The sequence below is a fragment of the Panthera onca genome, chromosome A3 (genome assembly GCF_046562875.1).
Source record: "Panthera onca isolate mPanOnc1 chromosome A3, mPanOnc1 haplotype 2, whole genome shotgun sequence".
Taxonomy (NCBI): domain Eukaryota; kingdom Metazoa; phylum Chordata; class Mammalia; order Carnivora; family Felidae; genus Panthera; species Panthera onca.
Genome location: NC_138341.1, coordinates 121,827,850 through 121,841,989, shown reverse-complemented (window position 1 = coordinate 121,841,989; position 14,140 = coordinate 121,827,850). Strand labels below are relative to the sequence as shown.

Here is a 14,140-nt window from a genome sequence, read left to right as displayed (position 1 = left end):
TCCCTAATAATGAACCAGCACTGTGGACGGACAACAAGGGCCTCTTCATTGCCTGAGGCTCAGTTAGGAGACCCTTCATCACGGGCGCTGCGTGGAGCCCTAGCGACACCTGCTCCACTGCTCCACAGCTGAAGCCTATGATGCCGGCAGGCGTGATGTTGAGGAGGAAAGCCTGGTGCAGATCCTCACTGTGTTCAGGTGATTGCATGCTCACGTGTACCAAGGGTGTGAACAGGTCATTTACTGCCAGCCGGGAATAGTTAGGGTAAGCCTTCCAGCGTAAGTTTCAATCCATTGCATTTGAACAACATATTAAAAGGCCTACTATGGGAGTGCCTGGGTGGCTCAGTAGGTTAAGCGTCCAACTTCGGCTCAGGTCATGATCTCGCGGTCCATGAGTTCGAGCCCCGCGTCGGGCTCTGTGCTGACTGCTCAGAGCCTGGAGCCTGTTTCAGATTCTGTGTCTCCCTCTCTCTCTGACCCTCCCCCGTTCATGCTCTGTCTCTGTCTCAAAAATAAATAAACGTTAAAAAAATTTTAAAAAAAGGTCTACCATGAAGACAGCACATTGCAACATCCTTATTAGAACAAGTGGACCGAAGGAGAATAACAAGTGCTACCAGTTAACGTGTGCTCAGGGCCAAGCCCTGCACTGAGCACCCGACACGTACTATGCTCTCCACGCCTCACTACAACCTGATGAAGTAGGGCTGGGTTTTTTTTGTTTTGTTTTGTTTTTACAGAAAAGGAAACAAAGTTCAGCAAAGTGAAGTTACTCACCCAAGGTCACACAGCCAGGAAGCAGGGCTGCTGGAATTTGAACCGAGAATTGACTCCAGATCCCACGTTAATACTCTTCCACTGAATCTGGAAGAGCAAATAAAAAGGCAGTTCAAGACAACAGTCCGTGTGCAACCACCCAACACAGGGGAGTCATCAGCTTAAGGAGTCAGGAGGGGAAAAGGTAGCAAGTTTGCAAGGAAAAGTGACAGGGGCCACCCTCAAACCTGTCTCACGGAGGCAAAGAGTCTCTCATCAGAATGATACTGTGCACAGGAGAGTTCAGGATGGGGAGGGAGATAGGAATGCTGTCGTTTTACCTGTTAGATCTAAGCTGCACGTGGAATCTGAAACCCGCGGGAACAGGGAGAGCAGGGAGAGGCCAAGGAAAGAGGCCGATCCCCATCAGCAGGTGGCAGGTGGAATAAGCAACGGAGCTTGCACACGAGGCTTGTCTTGGGCTCCGGAGGACAGCAGATCTCAGTGCCCACCCGCCAGAACCTTAACAGTTTACACACTGGCCTTAACTGACAGGGTTAACCCCATGCCTCTGGCCTCAGCAACACCTTGCTCTCCCAGAGCTACAGCCTTGAAAATGACTTCCACTGCGGGAATGGTGGGCGGAGCTATATTCCAAGAACAGAGGAGGGGGAGGAGCCTCCAATTGCCCTGAGGTCAAATGGCAAGTCACTTCCCTTGATGACCTCCTCCTACACACCAGAGAAAGCTTCACATACCCACGACTGTTAACATGAGCAAAAAATGAACACCTAGTAGTAACAGCAATGGGGCCTGGAATCCGGGAGGGTGCTCTCTTAGCCTGCACGGACACGGAGAAATTGGGGTCTGGGCTCACCACACCTGAGGGGCTGTGGGCAGCTGTGGGGGGCTGTCCAGTAAGGCCTCAAGGAAATGGGGGAGGATGTGGTCCTGAGACTGACAAGTGTGCGGGGGGGCGGGGCTGGGTCAAGGCAAGGAGCTGGTCTGCATAATCGGGAGATTGCCTACCAGCTGGCCTGGCTGGGCCATTGTAAGGCATTTGTAAAAGACAAGGTTAGGTTGAGCACAAGAGGACCCAGGTTTCTCCTGTTGGAAAGGGAGGCACAACCGAGCAGGGGAGCCAGCAAGGAGTTAGATTGGAACTGGAGACACAGGGCCAGGGGATTCAGTTGTCAATGGACACAGATGACTGTATCACTAGGATTTAATCATGAAGAAGCCTCAAAGCCAAACTGAGAAACGTTCTAGAAAGTATCTGGTCCATACTTTTCAAAAATGCTAAAGTCACAGGATGGAAAAACTGAGGCACTATTCCAGATTGAAGAGCACTCAAGAGTTGTGGCAAGAAAGTGCAGTGTGGGATCCTGGAGGAATCCTGGAACAGAAAGCAAGGACCTGCTGATACAAGACATTTACTGAGGTAATCGGCAAGATATGAATGGCTCTGTAGATTGGATAGTATTCTTGTATCAGTGTTAATGTCCTCACTTATAGTCGTACTGAGGTTATGTAAAAGAGTGTCTTTGTTTGGGGAAAATATCTACTGAAGTATTTAGAGGAAATTAGCCATATCTGCAGCTTACTGTCAAATGGTTCAGAAAAAGCACAGGGAGACAGACACAGAAAAAATAATAAGACAAACATGGGAAAATGCCAATAAATGAAGAATTTGACTTACGAGTATACAGGAATACTTTGTTCGGTTTTTTCAAACTTTCTATAAATTTCGAATTATTTTACAAATTTTATTTTTTTAATTTTATTTTTTATTTTTTAAAATTTACATCCAAATTAGTTAGCATATAATGAAACAATGATTTCAGAAGTAGATCCCTTAATGCCCCTTACCCATTTAGCCCATCCCCCCTCCCACAACCCCTCCAGTAACCCTCAGTTTGTTCTCCATATTTATGAGTCTCTTCTGTTTTGTCCCCCTCCCTGTTTTTGTATTATTTTTGTTTCCCTTCCATTATGTTCATCTGTTTTGTCTCTTAAAGTCCTCATATGAGTGAAGTCACATGATTTTTGCCTTTCTCTGACTAATTTCACTCAGCATAATACCCTCCAGTTCCATCCACGTAGTTGTAAATGGCAAGATTTCATTCTTTTTGATTGCCGAGTAATACTCCATTGTGTGTGTGTGTGTGTGTGTGTGTGTGTGTGTGTGTGTGTGTGTATACCACATCTTCTTTATCCATTCATCCATCGATGGACATTTGGGCTCTTTCCATACTTCGGCTATTGTTGATAGTGCTGCTATAACATGGGGGTGCATGTGTCCCTTTGAAACAGCACACCTGTATCCCTTGGATAAATGCCTAGTAGTGCAATTGCTGGGTCGTAGGGTAGTTCTATTTTTAGTTTTTTGCGGAACCTCCATACTGTTTTCCAGAGTGGCTGCACCAGATTGCATTCCCACCAACAATGCAAAAGAGATCCTCTTTCTCCGCATCCTCGCCAACATCTGTTGTTGCCTGAGTTGTTAATATTAGCCATTCTGACAGGTGTAAGGTGGTATCTCATTGTGGTTTTGATTTGTATTTCCCTGATGGTGAGTGATGTGGAGCATTTTTTCATGTGTCGGTTGGCCATCTGGATGTCTTCCTTGGAGAAGTGTCTATTCATGTCTTTTGCCCATTTCTTCACTGGATTATTTTTGGGGGGGGGGGTGTTTAGTTTGATAAATTATTTATAGATTTTGGATACTAACCCTTTATCTGATATGTCATTTACAAATATCTTCTCCCATTCTGTTGGTTGCCTTTTAGTTTTGCTGCTTTTTCCTTTGCTGTGCAGAAGCTTTTTATTTTGATGAGGTCCCAGTAGTTCATTTTTGCTTTTGTTTCCCTTGCCTCCGGAGACGTGTTGAATAAGTTGCTGTGGCCAAGATCAAAGAGGTTTTTGCCTGCTCTCTCCTCGAGGATTTTGATGGCTTCCTGTCTTACTTTGAGGTCATTCAGCCATTTTGAGTTTATTTTTGTGTGTGGTGTAAGAAAGTGGTCCAGGTTCATTCTCCTGCATGTCACTGTCCAGTTTTCCCGGCACCACTTGCTGAAGAGACTGTCTTTATTCCACTGGATATTCTTTCCTGCTTTGTCAAAGATTAGTTGGCCATACGTTTGTGGGTCCATTTCTGGGTTCTGTATTCTGTTCCATTGATCTATGTGTCTGTCAGTGCCAGTACCATACTGCCTTGATGATTACAGCTTTGTAATACAGCTTCAAGTTGGGGACTGTGATGCCTCCAGTTTTGGTTTTCTTTTTCAGCATCCCTTTGGCTATTCTGGGTCTTTTCTGGTTGCATACAAATTTAGAATTGTTTGTTCTAGCTCTGTAAAGAATGCTGGTGTTACTTTGTTAGGGATTGCATTGAATATGTAGATTGCTTTGGGTAGTATTGACGTTTTAACAATATTTGTTCTTCCTATTCAGGAGCATGGAATCTTTTTCCATTTTTTCGTGTCTTCTTCAATTTCTTTCATAAGCTTTCTACAGTTTTCAGTGTATAGATTTTTCACCTCTTTGGTTAGAATTATTTCTAGGTATTTTATGGTCTTTAGTGCAACTATAAATGGGATCTATTCCTTGATTTCTCTTTCTGTCGCCTCATTGTTGGTGTATAGGAATGCAACCAATTTCTGTGCGTTGATTTTATACCCTGCAACTTTGTTGAATTCATGAATCAATTCTAGCAGTTTTTTGGTGGAAACTTTTGGGTTTTCCATATAAAGTATCATATCATCTGCAAAGAGTGAAAGTTTGACCTCCTCCTGGCCGATTTGGATGCCTTTTATTTCTTTGTGTTGTCTGATTGCAGAGGCTAAGACTTCCAATACTGTGTTGAATAACAGTAGTAAGAGTGGACATCCCTGTCTTGTTCCTGACCTTAGGGGAAAAGCTCTCAGTTTTTCCCCATTGAGGATGATATTAGCATTGGGTCATTCATATATGGCTTTTATGATCTCGAGGTATGCTCCTTCTATCCCTACTTTCTTGAGGGTTTTCATCAAGAAAGGATGCTGTATTTTGTCAAATGCTTTCTCTGCATCTATTGAGAGGATCATATGGTTCTTGTCCTTTCTTTTATTGATGTGATGCATCACGTTAATTGTTTTGCGGATATTGAACCAGCCCTGCATCCCAGGTATAAATCCCAGTTGGTCGTGGTGAATAATTTTTTTAATGTATTGTTGGATCCGGTTGGCTAATATCTTGTTGAGGATTTTTGCATCCATGTTCATCAGGGAAATTGGTCTATAGTTCTCCTTTTTAGTGGGGTCTTTGTCTGGTTTTGGAATCAAGGTAATGCTGGCTTCATAGAAAGAGTTTGGAAGTTTTCTTTCCATTTCTATTTTTTGGAACAGTTTCAAGAGAATAGGTGTTAACTCTTCCTTAAATGTTTGGTAGAATTCCCCTGGAAAGCCATCTGTCCCTGGACTCTTGTTTTTTGGCAGATTTTTGATTACTAATTCGATTTCCTTACTGGTGATGGGTCTGTTCAAATTTTCTATTTCTTCCTGTTTCAGTTTCAGTAGTGTATATGTTTCTAGGAATTTGCCCATTTCTTCCAGATTGCCCATTTTATTGGCATATAATTGCTCATAATATTCTCTTATTGTTTTTATTTCTGCTGTGTTGTGATCTCTTGAATTATTTTAAAAATTTTAAAAGAGATTCTATTTGTGGCTGAAATCAAAAACACAAGAAACAACATGTGTTGGCCAGGATGTGGAGAAAAAGGAACATTGTTTCCCTGTGGATGGGAATGCAAACTGGTGCAGCCACTGTGGAAGACAGTATGGAGGTTCCTCAAAAAAATTAAAAATAGAACTACCCTATGATCCAGTAATCACACTACTGGATATTTATCCAAGGAATATGAAAACACTAATTCGAAGGGATATATGCACCCCAATGTTTATAGCAGCATTATGTACAATAGCCAAATTATGGAAGCAGCCCAAGTATCCATCAACTGATGAATGGATAAAAAGATGTAGTAAATATATAAAATATTTATACACAACAAATTACATATAATTATATGTAATACAAAATACATACAATTATATATAATACAAAATATGTATAATTATATATAATACAAAATATATATACAAAATTATATACAATAAATACACTTTATATATACAATAGTATTCAGCCATAAAAACTAATGAAATCTTGCCATTTGCAACGACATTGATGGAGCTATAGAGTATGATGCTGAGCAAAATAAGCCCGTCAGAGAAAGACAAATACTATATGATTTAACTCGTGTGGAATTTAAGAAACAAAACAAATGAACAAAGGGGGGAAAAAAGACAAACCAAAAACCAGACTTTTAACTATAGAGAACAAACAGATGGTTACCAGAGAGGGGAGGGGCGGGCAGGGGAGGGGGGGGTGGTGAAACAGGTGAAGGGGATCAAGAGTACATTTATCATGAGGAACACTGAGTAATATATGAAATTGTTGAATCACTATATTATAAAACACAGTATGTTAACTACACTGGAATTAAAATAAAATTTGTTTTAAAAAGACATTCTAGGGGCACCTGGGTGGCTCAGTCAAGCATCTGGTTTCGGCTCAGGTCATGACCTCACAGTTCATGTGTTCGAGCCCCATGTCGGGCTCTGTGCTGACAGCTCAGAGCCTAGAGCCTGTTTCGGATTCTGTGTCTCCCTCGCTCTCTGCCCCTCCCCCGCTCATGCTCTGTCTCTCTCTCCCTCAGAAATAAAATAAACATTAAAAAAAATTTTTTTAATAAAAATACATTCTAGGGGTGCCTTTGTGGCTCAGTCAGTTAAGTCTCTGACTCTTGATTTCAGCTCAGGTCATGATCTCACGGTTGATGGGATGGAGCCCTCAGTTGGGCTCTGGGCGGACAGTGTGGAGCCTCCTTGGGACTCTCTCTCTCTCTCTGCCCCTCCCTCGCTCATGCCCTCTCTCTTTCTCTCTCAAAATAAATAAACATTAAAAAAAGACATTCTATTGTGCTCCATGACCTATTTGGCTGTTACTGTCGCTTCACCTACTCTCATTAATATGTAACTATTTTTTCCAGGAAGCTGTTAGAATGTATCATTAACATAAACCTTTATTGAGTGCCAACTGTGTGCCAGCCATTGTGCTAGCTTTATAGGACTGAAGAAGACTCAATGTGGTCTCTGCCCTCGGGGAACTCTCAGTAAGATATGGTAGGTAGTAAGAAAATTCTATGACTTTTAATCCCAATTATGGTTAATGCTGGGGGAAGCGTTTATTACAGGGTGATCTAATCTAATCTGGGGGTGTCATGGAAGGTCTCTTCAAAGAAATGGTGTTTAACAGTTCAAGAAAGTTATTCCAGGTAAAAGACAGATTACAGTCAAAATGGAAGTTCAATACGCTATCGTGTTCTTTTCAAGGTTTTGGACATCCCCTAGAGAAACTTTTATTTCCTTGTGAAAATGTTGAGAAACTAGTCAATGTGTATATGAGTCCGCCCAAGGATTGCCATTGATATTTGAATAATTTTAAACTTCTTGAAACTGCCCTTGCTACTTTATAACTTATTATTTACACTGCTACCAGGGGACGCTGTTGAAAACATTGATAAGACCATATCTCTTTCTGCTTCAAGCCCTCCATTACTTCCCATCTGTATCTATTATCTATTGCTGCAGAGATACTGCCTAGCAAACAACAAAACCACAGTAGCATGTAACCACAAATATGTGGGCTTCTGCTGGCTGGACTGGGCTCAGAGGCTCTGGGTTGGGCTCACTCTACATACCAGAGGGCCAGCTGCACATTGTTTGATCTAGGATGGCCTCAGCCCTGTTCCACAGTTCCATCCTCCAGCAGACTAGCCCAGGCAAGTTCTCACGACCAAGGCAGAGGAGCAAGAATAAGTAATTCCAACCATGCAAGTGTTTCTTGCGCCACCTCCACTTGAATCCTGTTTGCTAACGTGCCATTGGTCAAAGCAAGTAACATGGCCAAGCCCGGAATCAGATAGAAAGGCAGTGCTAAGTGACATGGCAACAATCATGGCCATAAGGAGGAGTGAAGAACTGGGCTCATTAACATGAACAGAATATCTCACATGGAATAAAATCCAAGTGCCTCACTACAGCCTACGTGATCTGGCCCTGTTGACCTTTCAAATGTCACCTTGCTTTACAGAGTGCTAATTTTCGGAGCTTAGTATAGGACCTGGCACATTAAGTGTGCAATAAATATTTCTTCCTTAAATGAATTAATGAATGAATGTAACATTGTCTTCTTCCTCTGATACATATGTGCTGCTTAATTGGGAGTTAATTTGTCTCTAAAAAATTCAATATGTTTTTTTTATTTCTTTTCAGCTTTAGCATATATCATAAATGCTTCTATTCCTCCTCCACAAAGTCTGGAAACCTAAAAAATGTTTAAGCCATTGTAACAGCAACAGATATCCTTATGAATTGGGCTTTATTTTAAGGTACTAATTGGATAGCTGCCCCATAAAGTTCCTGGAAAGATAATAGCATAGTGGTGTCTCCTTGCAGTAAATACTTCAGGATTAGAGAAGGAAGAAGACTCAGGCTGCAGACGAATCAGGAAAAGGAAGACGGAGTTTACCCAAACCACAGTTATTGCACTACCTCTGATAGAACGTCTGTTTTAGGAGCTGCTTCTCTCCTGGAATGTTCTGGGCCTATAGCATAAATCTGGAGACGCTTGCAGTTGAGCAGTTTGAGGAATCCTGTAGTCCAACGTGTTTCCTCTGGAAGCATGTTAAAGAGTTATTATGGATTGTGGAGTCCAAACTGTTACCTCCACATCTGTTTGTTCATTGTGTCCCCAGAACATAGCTCAGTGGGCTGGAAATCAGTTCTCTGTGGAATGAATGAATGATCCAGGTAAAATGAATTAAGATCACGAAAATGGAGAGAATATGAAAAATGGCAAGGGAAATGCCAGCACCCGGTAACTGGTTTGATATTGGGACAAAGGTAGGTAATAAAGAAGCCAAAGAAGGCCTTTGGGGTCTTGGCATCTGAGGACTCAGGAGCAAAATTTGCAGGATTCTTCAGGATTTAGAAATGGTGTAGCCAATTCTCTTCAGTGCTCTGACCGTAATCCCCAGATGCCCTTACCATTTTGCATGCCAACTCACTTCCAGTGGCCACACCTACATCTCTGTCAGAGGCCTGGCTTCAGGCTTTGCCATTGAGCCCATCTACCTGGTGTCTCAAAGTCAACATCCCCAAGATGGGTATTGTGGTATAACTATTCCAGCCGCCTCCCCCTTTGAGATAAATCTGAGGTATGGTTGTTTTTGTTTTTGTTTTGAGGTCTCTCAAAGTTTCCCCCAGGGGATTAATCTTCAGGTGCCCACTGTGGAAGCTGGATTAACAACCCATTCTTTATTTGCTGCCTTTCCTTCCTTAGATTACCTCCCTCCGCATCTATTCATATTCCTTACACCTCCCGATAAAGTACTTGTGCTCTAGTCCTTGGCTCAGAGTCTGCTCTGGGGGAACCCCATGCTAAGACAAATGGGCTGTGAGCAAAGCGATCCTAGAACAAGAACTATGCTCCAGCAAGATACATCTTGCAACCCACACCTAACTGGAGGAGGTCCCTGTGCACCCCGCCTACCTAACCCCATATTTCCCTTTCCCCCCCATCGTGGGCCTCAGCTCTGAGGATTCCAAAGCGCCCTAAATGTGCAGCTTTGCTATTTATTTCACAGGATGTAGAATCCATTTTTGCTTTATCTCTTTCCAGACAGTTGGTTTGCTTTAATGGACTTCTCTTCCACCTGTGCATAATTCTTCTCTAAATTAACTTCTCTTCTCAGCCCCACATAATACACACTGGGCTGTCAGCTCATTACTTTTACATCCTTCCTTCTTCTGTTTATGCAAAGGTTTAATTAACTATGAATTGCTGTGTAGGCAACAGGAAAAAGCCCACCCATCCTGCCATGTGGGGCTGTGGGGCTCAACCTTGATGAGGAATGAATCGACAGAGAGGTATCATGAGAAAAGGCCAGAAGGTGAGGCGAGAGCATAAAGATTTTAATCCTCTTGCCACCATTTTCAGGGATTCATTTATCCACTAAATATGAAGTTGCTGCTGTGTGCTTGGCATTGTCCCAGGTGTGAGGGTGAGTGAAGCAGAGAGACATGAGCCCTGCCCTCACAGAGTTTATCGTCTACCGGGAGAAAAAGGCAAATAGTGGCTTAGCTATCAATTGCCATATAATAAATTACCCATGACTTGCTTCAAATGACAATAAACACTCGTTATATCTCACATTTCAACTCCAATATCTCAAATGGGGTCACACGTGGGTCAGGACGTCAGGTCAGGAACCACTTGACTGGGCAGTTCTGGTGGAAGGTCCCCTGTGAGATTTCAGTTAAAATCACCTAGGCTGCAGACAGCTGATGGCTTGACTGGGTTGATAGATCCATTTCCAAGGTGGCTTGTTCATGTGGCTGGCAAGTTGGTGTTGGCTGTTAGTAGGAGGCCCCAGTCATTGTTCTTGGGGGCCTCTCCATGGGATGCTTAAGCATCGCTATGGCAAGGCAGCTGGCTTCCCTAAGAGGGCAAAGCTGTGCCCTTTATGACCTTGAAAGTCATACATCATTTCTGCTAGACTCTAGCGATCACACAAACCAGGAAGATTCAGTGTGGGAGGAGATACACAATGACATAAATACTGGGAGGTGAGGATCATTGGGTGCCATCTCAGAGACTGTCTACCATGATAAGTAAACAAGTAAAGACAAAAAATACACATTGTGATCAGTGATGTTAAAAGAGAGTAATACTGATAGTGACTGGCAGGGCACAGCAGGTTACACAGTGAAGGAAGGTCTCTTTCTAGCTGTGTAAATCAACAAAATTTCCCTAGGCTTTTTTATCCCTCAGTGAACTCATCAATAAAAGGGAAACAGTAATCATTCCTCGCTCCCAGGGTGCTGTGAAGCTTAAATGGGATCAGAAGTATAGAAGTTCAATTGCTATTCTGGTTTCTGCATGTGAGTGGCTACATCTCTGCTTCCAAAGGACCAATAACCCTAACTGGGATAGGTAGGTGGCCCCGGTGCTGCCAGTTTCTGAAGGGAAGTCATAAGAACATTTGGGCAGAGACCAGAGCTATGAGGACCCAGCTGGGCTGCACATCAGCAAAAGAGAGACTTGATTGTTCTCCAGCTTCCAGCTAAGACAACGCACTTGGCTAAAGAGTATTTGTCAAGCTCTGTGACCTGGGCAAGCATAGATGTTAACAGTGGTAATTTGTTCCTCGGGAGAAGGACATCTTACAAAATTTCAGCCCAGTTGGTGCTAGACAGAGCAAAAGAATTTTAGAATTCACAATTCTGGATGTGAAAGAGAGGCACAGCTGGATCTTGTCTTTTTTCCACCCTCTGTCCTGAGCAGGAAATGAGAGTCAGGACCCACTCCTGGAGCTTTATTTTGCCACCTGCTGGACATCTTCAAGTTTCTCTGTCCTCATGAGCAAAAGGAGATGGTTTGACCATCAGCAAAGATAAAAATATGACACACAATGCTGAGATGGTGCAAGAAATGGGCACTGTTCCACAAGACTGAAGGGAGTAAAAGTTGATTTGGACCCTGTGAGGTGGGGGGTGGGGGGGGTGCACTGACAATCATGGCAATCATTCATTTTTAAAGAAAATATCTTTGAAGGAGCAATGCATGCATAGAATTTACCTTAACAAAATAATTAAGGATGTGCACCAAGTCATACATATTTACATGGAAATATTTTTGTGAGACATTATTACATTGTAAAAAGAAATTTGCAAGATAATACATGCAATATGATCCTACTCTTTTGGAAAAAGACACAGGGTTTTGATCAACATAGTGGTGAAAGTTCATGTTTTCACAAGGGAAATTACAAAATATTTACAACTGAGAAGCGGTGAAAATACTGCATACCAATCTTACTGGGTAGAGCCAAAGCAGGACATCAAAGGAAATGTGAAGGCTTAATAAATTATCAAAGAAATGTGGTTTAGACTAGTAACTATACCTCAATATCTATTCTCCCTCTTTCCTATAATATAAACCTCTGGTTTCCAGGTTGGCACATGGCTACAGAATCTTCCCAAACATATTTCCCAGCCTCTCTTACAGTTAGAATGGCCAATGTTGAAGTTCTGGCCAATGGGCTATGGGAAAAAAAAGTAATATGTACAGTTTTCTGATGATGTCCTCAACCTGACTCCTTGATACTTTTCACCTTCCTGCTGACCAAAATATACATGTGGTAGCAGTAGGTTTGCTGTGACAGTAAATAATTTGTCTGGTTTTTGTCCAGGGTTTTCAGCACAGAGCTTCAAAAACCCTGGGAATGTCCTGAGTAATAGAGAGCATCTCTTTTATGCAAAAGAGATGCTCTAGGTAAGACCCTAGATAACTTCAGGATGGGGGTGGGGCACTGGTCACCAGAACGATAAAGCGTGTGATTAGTGGGCTGGGATTTTTAGCCACTTAACTTCTGGGGAGGGGAGGGGGATCTGGATATTGAGTTTAATCGTGTGGCCAATGATCCAATCAATCACACTTATGTCATCTAGACCCAATAAAAACCCTGGACGGAAAGCTCAGAGGAACTTCCAGACTGGTGTACACACTGATGTGCAGAGTGGGGGGTACACTCCAACTCCACAGGCAAAGGGCCTGGAAGTTCTGCATTCAGGATCCTCCCACTCCCTCCTGTGTTTATGCTTTAGGATAAAACTGTGATGGTAAGTATAGGACTTTCACTGAGTTCTGTGGATCATTACAGTGAATGATCACACCTGAGGGGTACTCTGGGACCCTCCTTGACTGATAGCCAATTAGTCAGAAACTCAGGTGGCCTGGGGACACTACCTGTAGTTTGAAGTAGAGGCAGTCTTGTGAAAGAAAGCCTTTTTTTTTTTTTTTTTTTTTTTTTTTTTTAATTTTAGAGAGAGCTGGAGAGGGAGAGAAAGAGAGAGAAAATTTCAAGCAGGCTCCATGCTCAGTGCAGAGCCCAACACGGGGCTCAATCCCATGACACTGGGATCGTGACCCGAGCCAAGATCAAGAGTCAGACGCTCAGCGAACTGAGCCACCTAGGTGCCCTAAAAGAATGAGCCCGTGAAGTTGTAAGATCTGATGCTAACTCTGGCTGGTTAGCCTCAGAATAGAACTGCAACATACCCAGCTGGAGTGGAAATAAGGTAGCATGACCAACTATACCAGTTTGCCCAGCATTGAGGAATTTCCCAGAACTTGGGATTGCAGTGCTAACACCAGGAAAGTCCCAGGAAAACCAGGACAGATCACGCTCTGTTGTGGTGCTTCTACAGTTGTGAGGACAATGGCAACACCCTAATGACTGGTGGAGAAAAAGACAGAAAGATCCTGAGTCCCTAAGGATTTTATGGAGCAGAACCTCCTCCATGTAGGCCTCGACTGCCTACTTCTAGTGTTTTACATGAGAAATAAACATTTATCTTGTTAAAGTCACTATTTCTGGTAAACACAGATTCACCTAATTTTGGTACCTTTAAGTGGAGCACTGAATATAGCAGAAACAAATATATATGTGGCTTTAGACTACTGGCTGGCTGATAGGCTTTGCTGACTCAGATATTACAGGTTGGAAAATTAGCAATCCTTGTTATGCGGTGATTAAATACTTGGCAAAATAGTAATGCTCTACTTTGGAAGACAGACCATGTGTTCACTGAGGCTATAGTGCTAGGGGAATATATACGTGATATAGAAGGAATGAGTCTGTGTTGCTGCTGCTTGTGGATTTCAGCGAAATCCTAATGAAGAGGTATATATCCAAGATAAAGCTAGCCAGTGTGCTAACAAAAATGGAAGAAAATACAGTGCTGAAGCACTCTCTGCCTGTGGTTTACAATCTACATTGACCAGGACTCTGGCCATTTGGGGCTTTTCAGGATTGAAAAGGCCAATCACCTTTATACCTCCAAACTGAAGCTATTAAGAATGATAGTTCTGTAGTGCCAGACTTAGCAGGAGATAATACCATAGCCCCAAAGTTTTATCAACACCTTCTTTTAAAAGATGTTTTTGCCATAAAATTGGAGCTGGCGTGGAGGAAGCTGTTAGATTAATGGAGTTGTCTTTCCCACCCAAGTCTTTGTTTTAGATGCAACTAGTTAGCTCCCACTCCGTCGAAGGATAGAGCAATGAGCAAGACACCTTTAAAAGAAAAGTTTTTAAAAGCAACCAAGAATTTTCAGGCTTAAAAATCTATTCCTAAATAAGAGAGTTGGCTGTAGATGTTTGTCAGGGAACTGACGTGACACGTACCAGCAAGAGGTGAGCTCCAAGAGCTTTT

General features: G+C 42.6%; 1 long non-coding RNA gene across 1 annotated transcript; it reads right to left on the bottom strand.

The window, feature by feature from the left end:
* Positions 1–757: 757 nt before the first annotated feature.
* Positions 758–10,447, bottom strand: LOC144615801 (uncharacterized). The gene is made up of 3 exons (XR_013554412.1): positions 10,191–10,447; positions 8,415–8,648; positions 758–867 (listed from the first exon to the last, which is right to left on the bottom strand). It is a non-coding gene; the product is annotated as an uncharacterized LOC144615801 (long non-coding RNA).
* Positions 10,448–14,140: the final 3,693 nt, after the last annotated feature.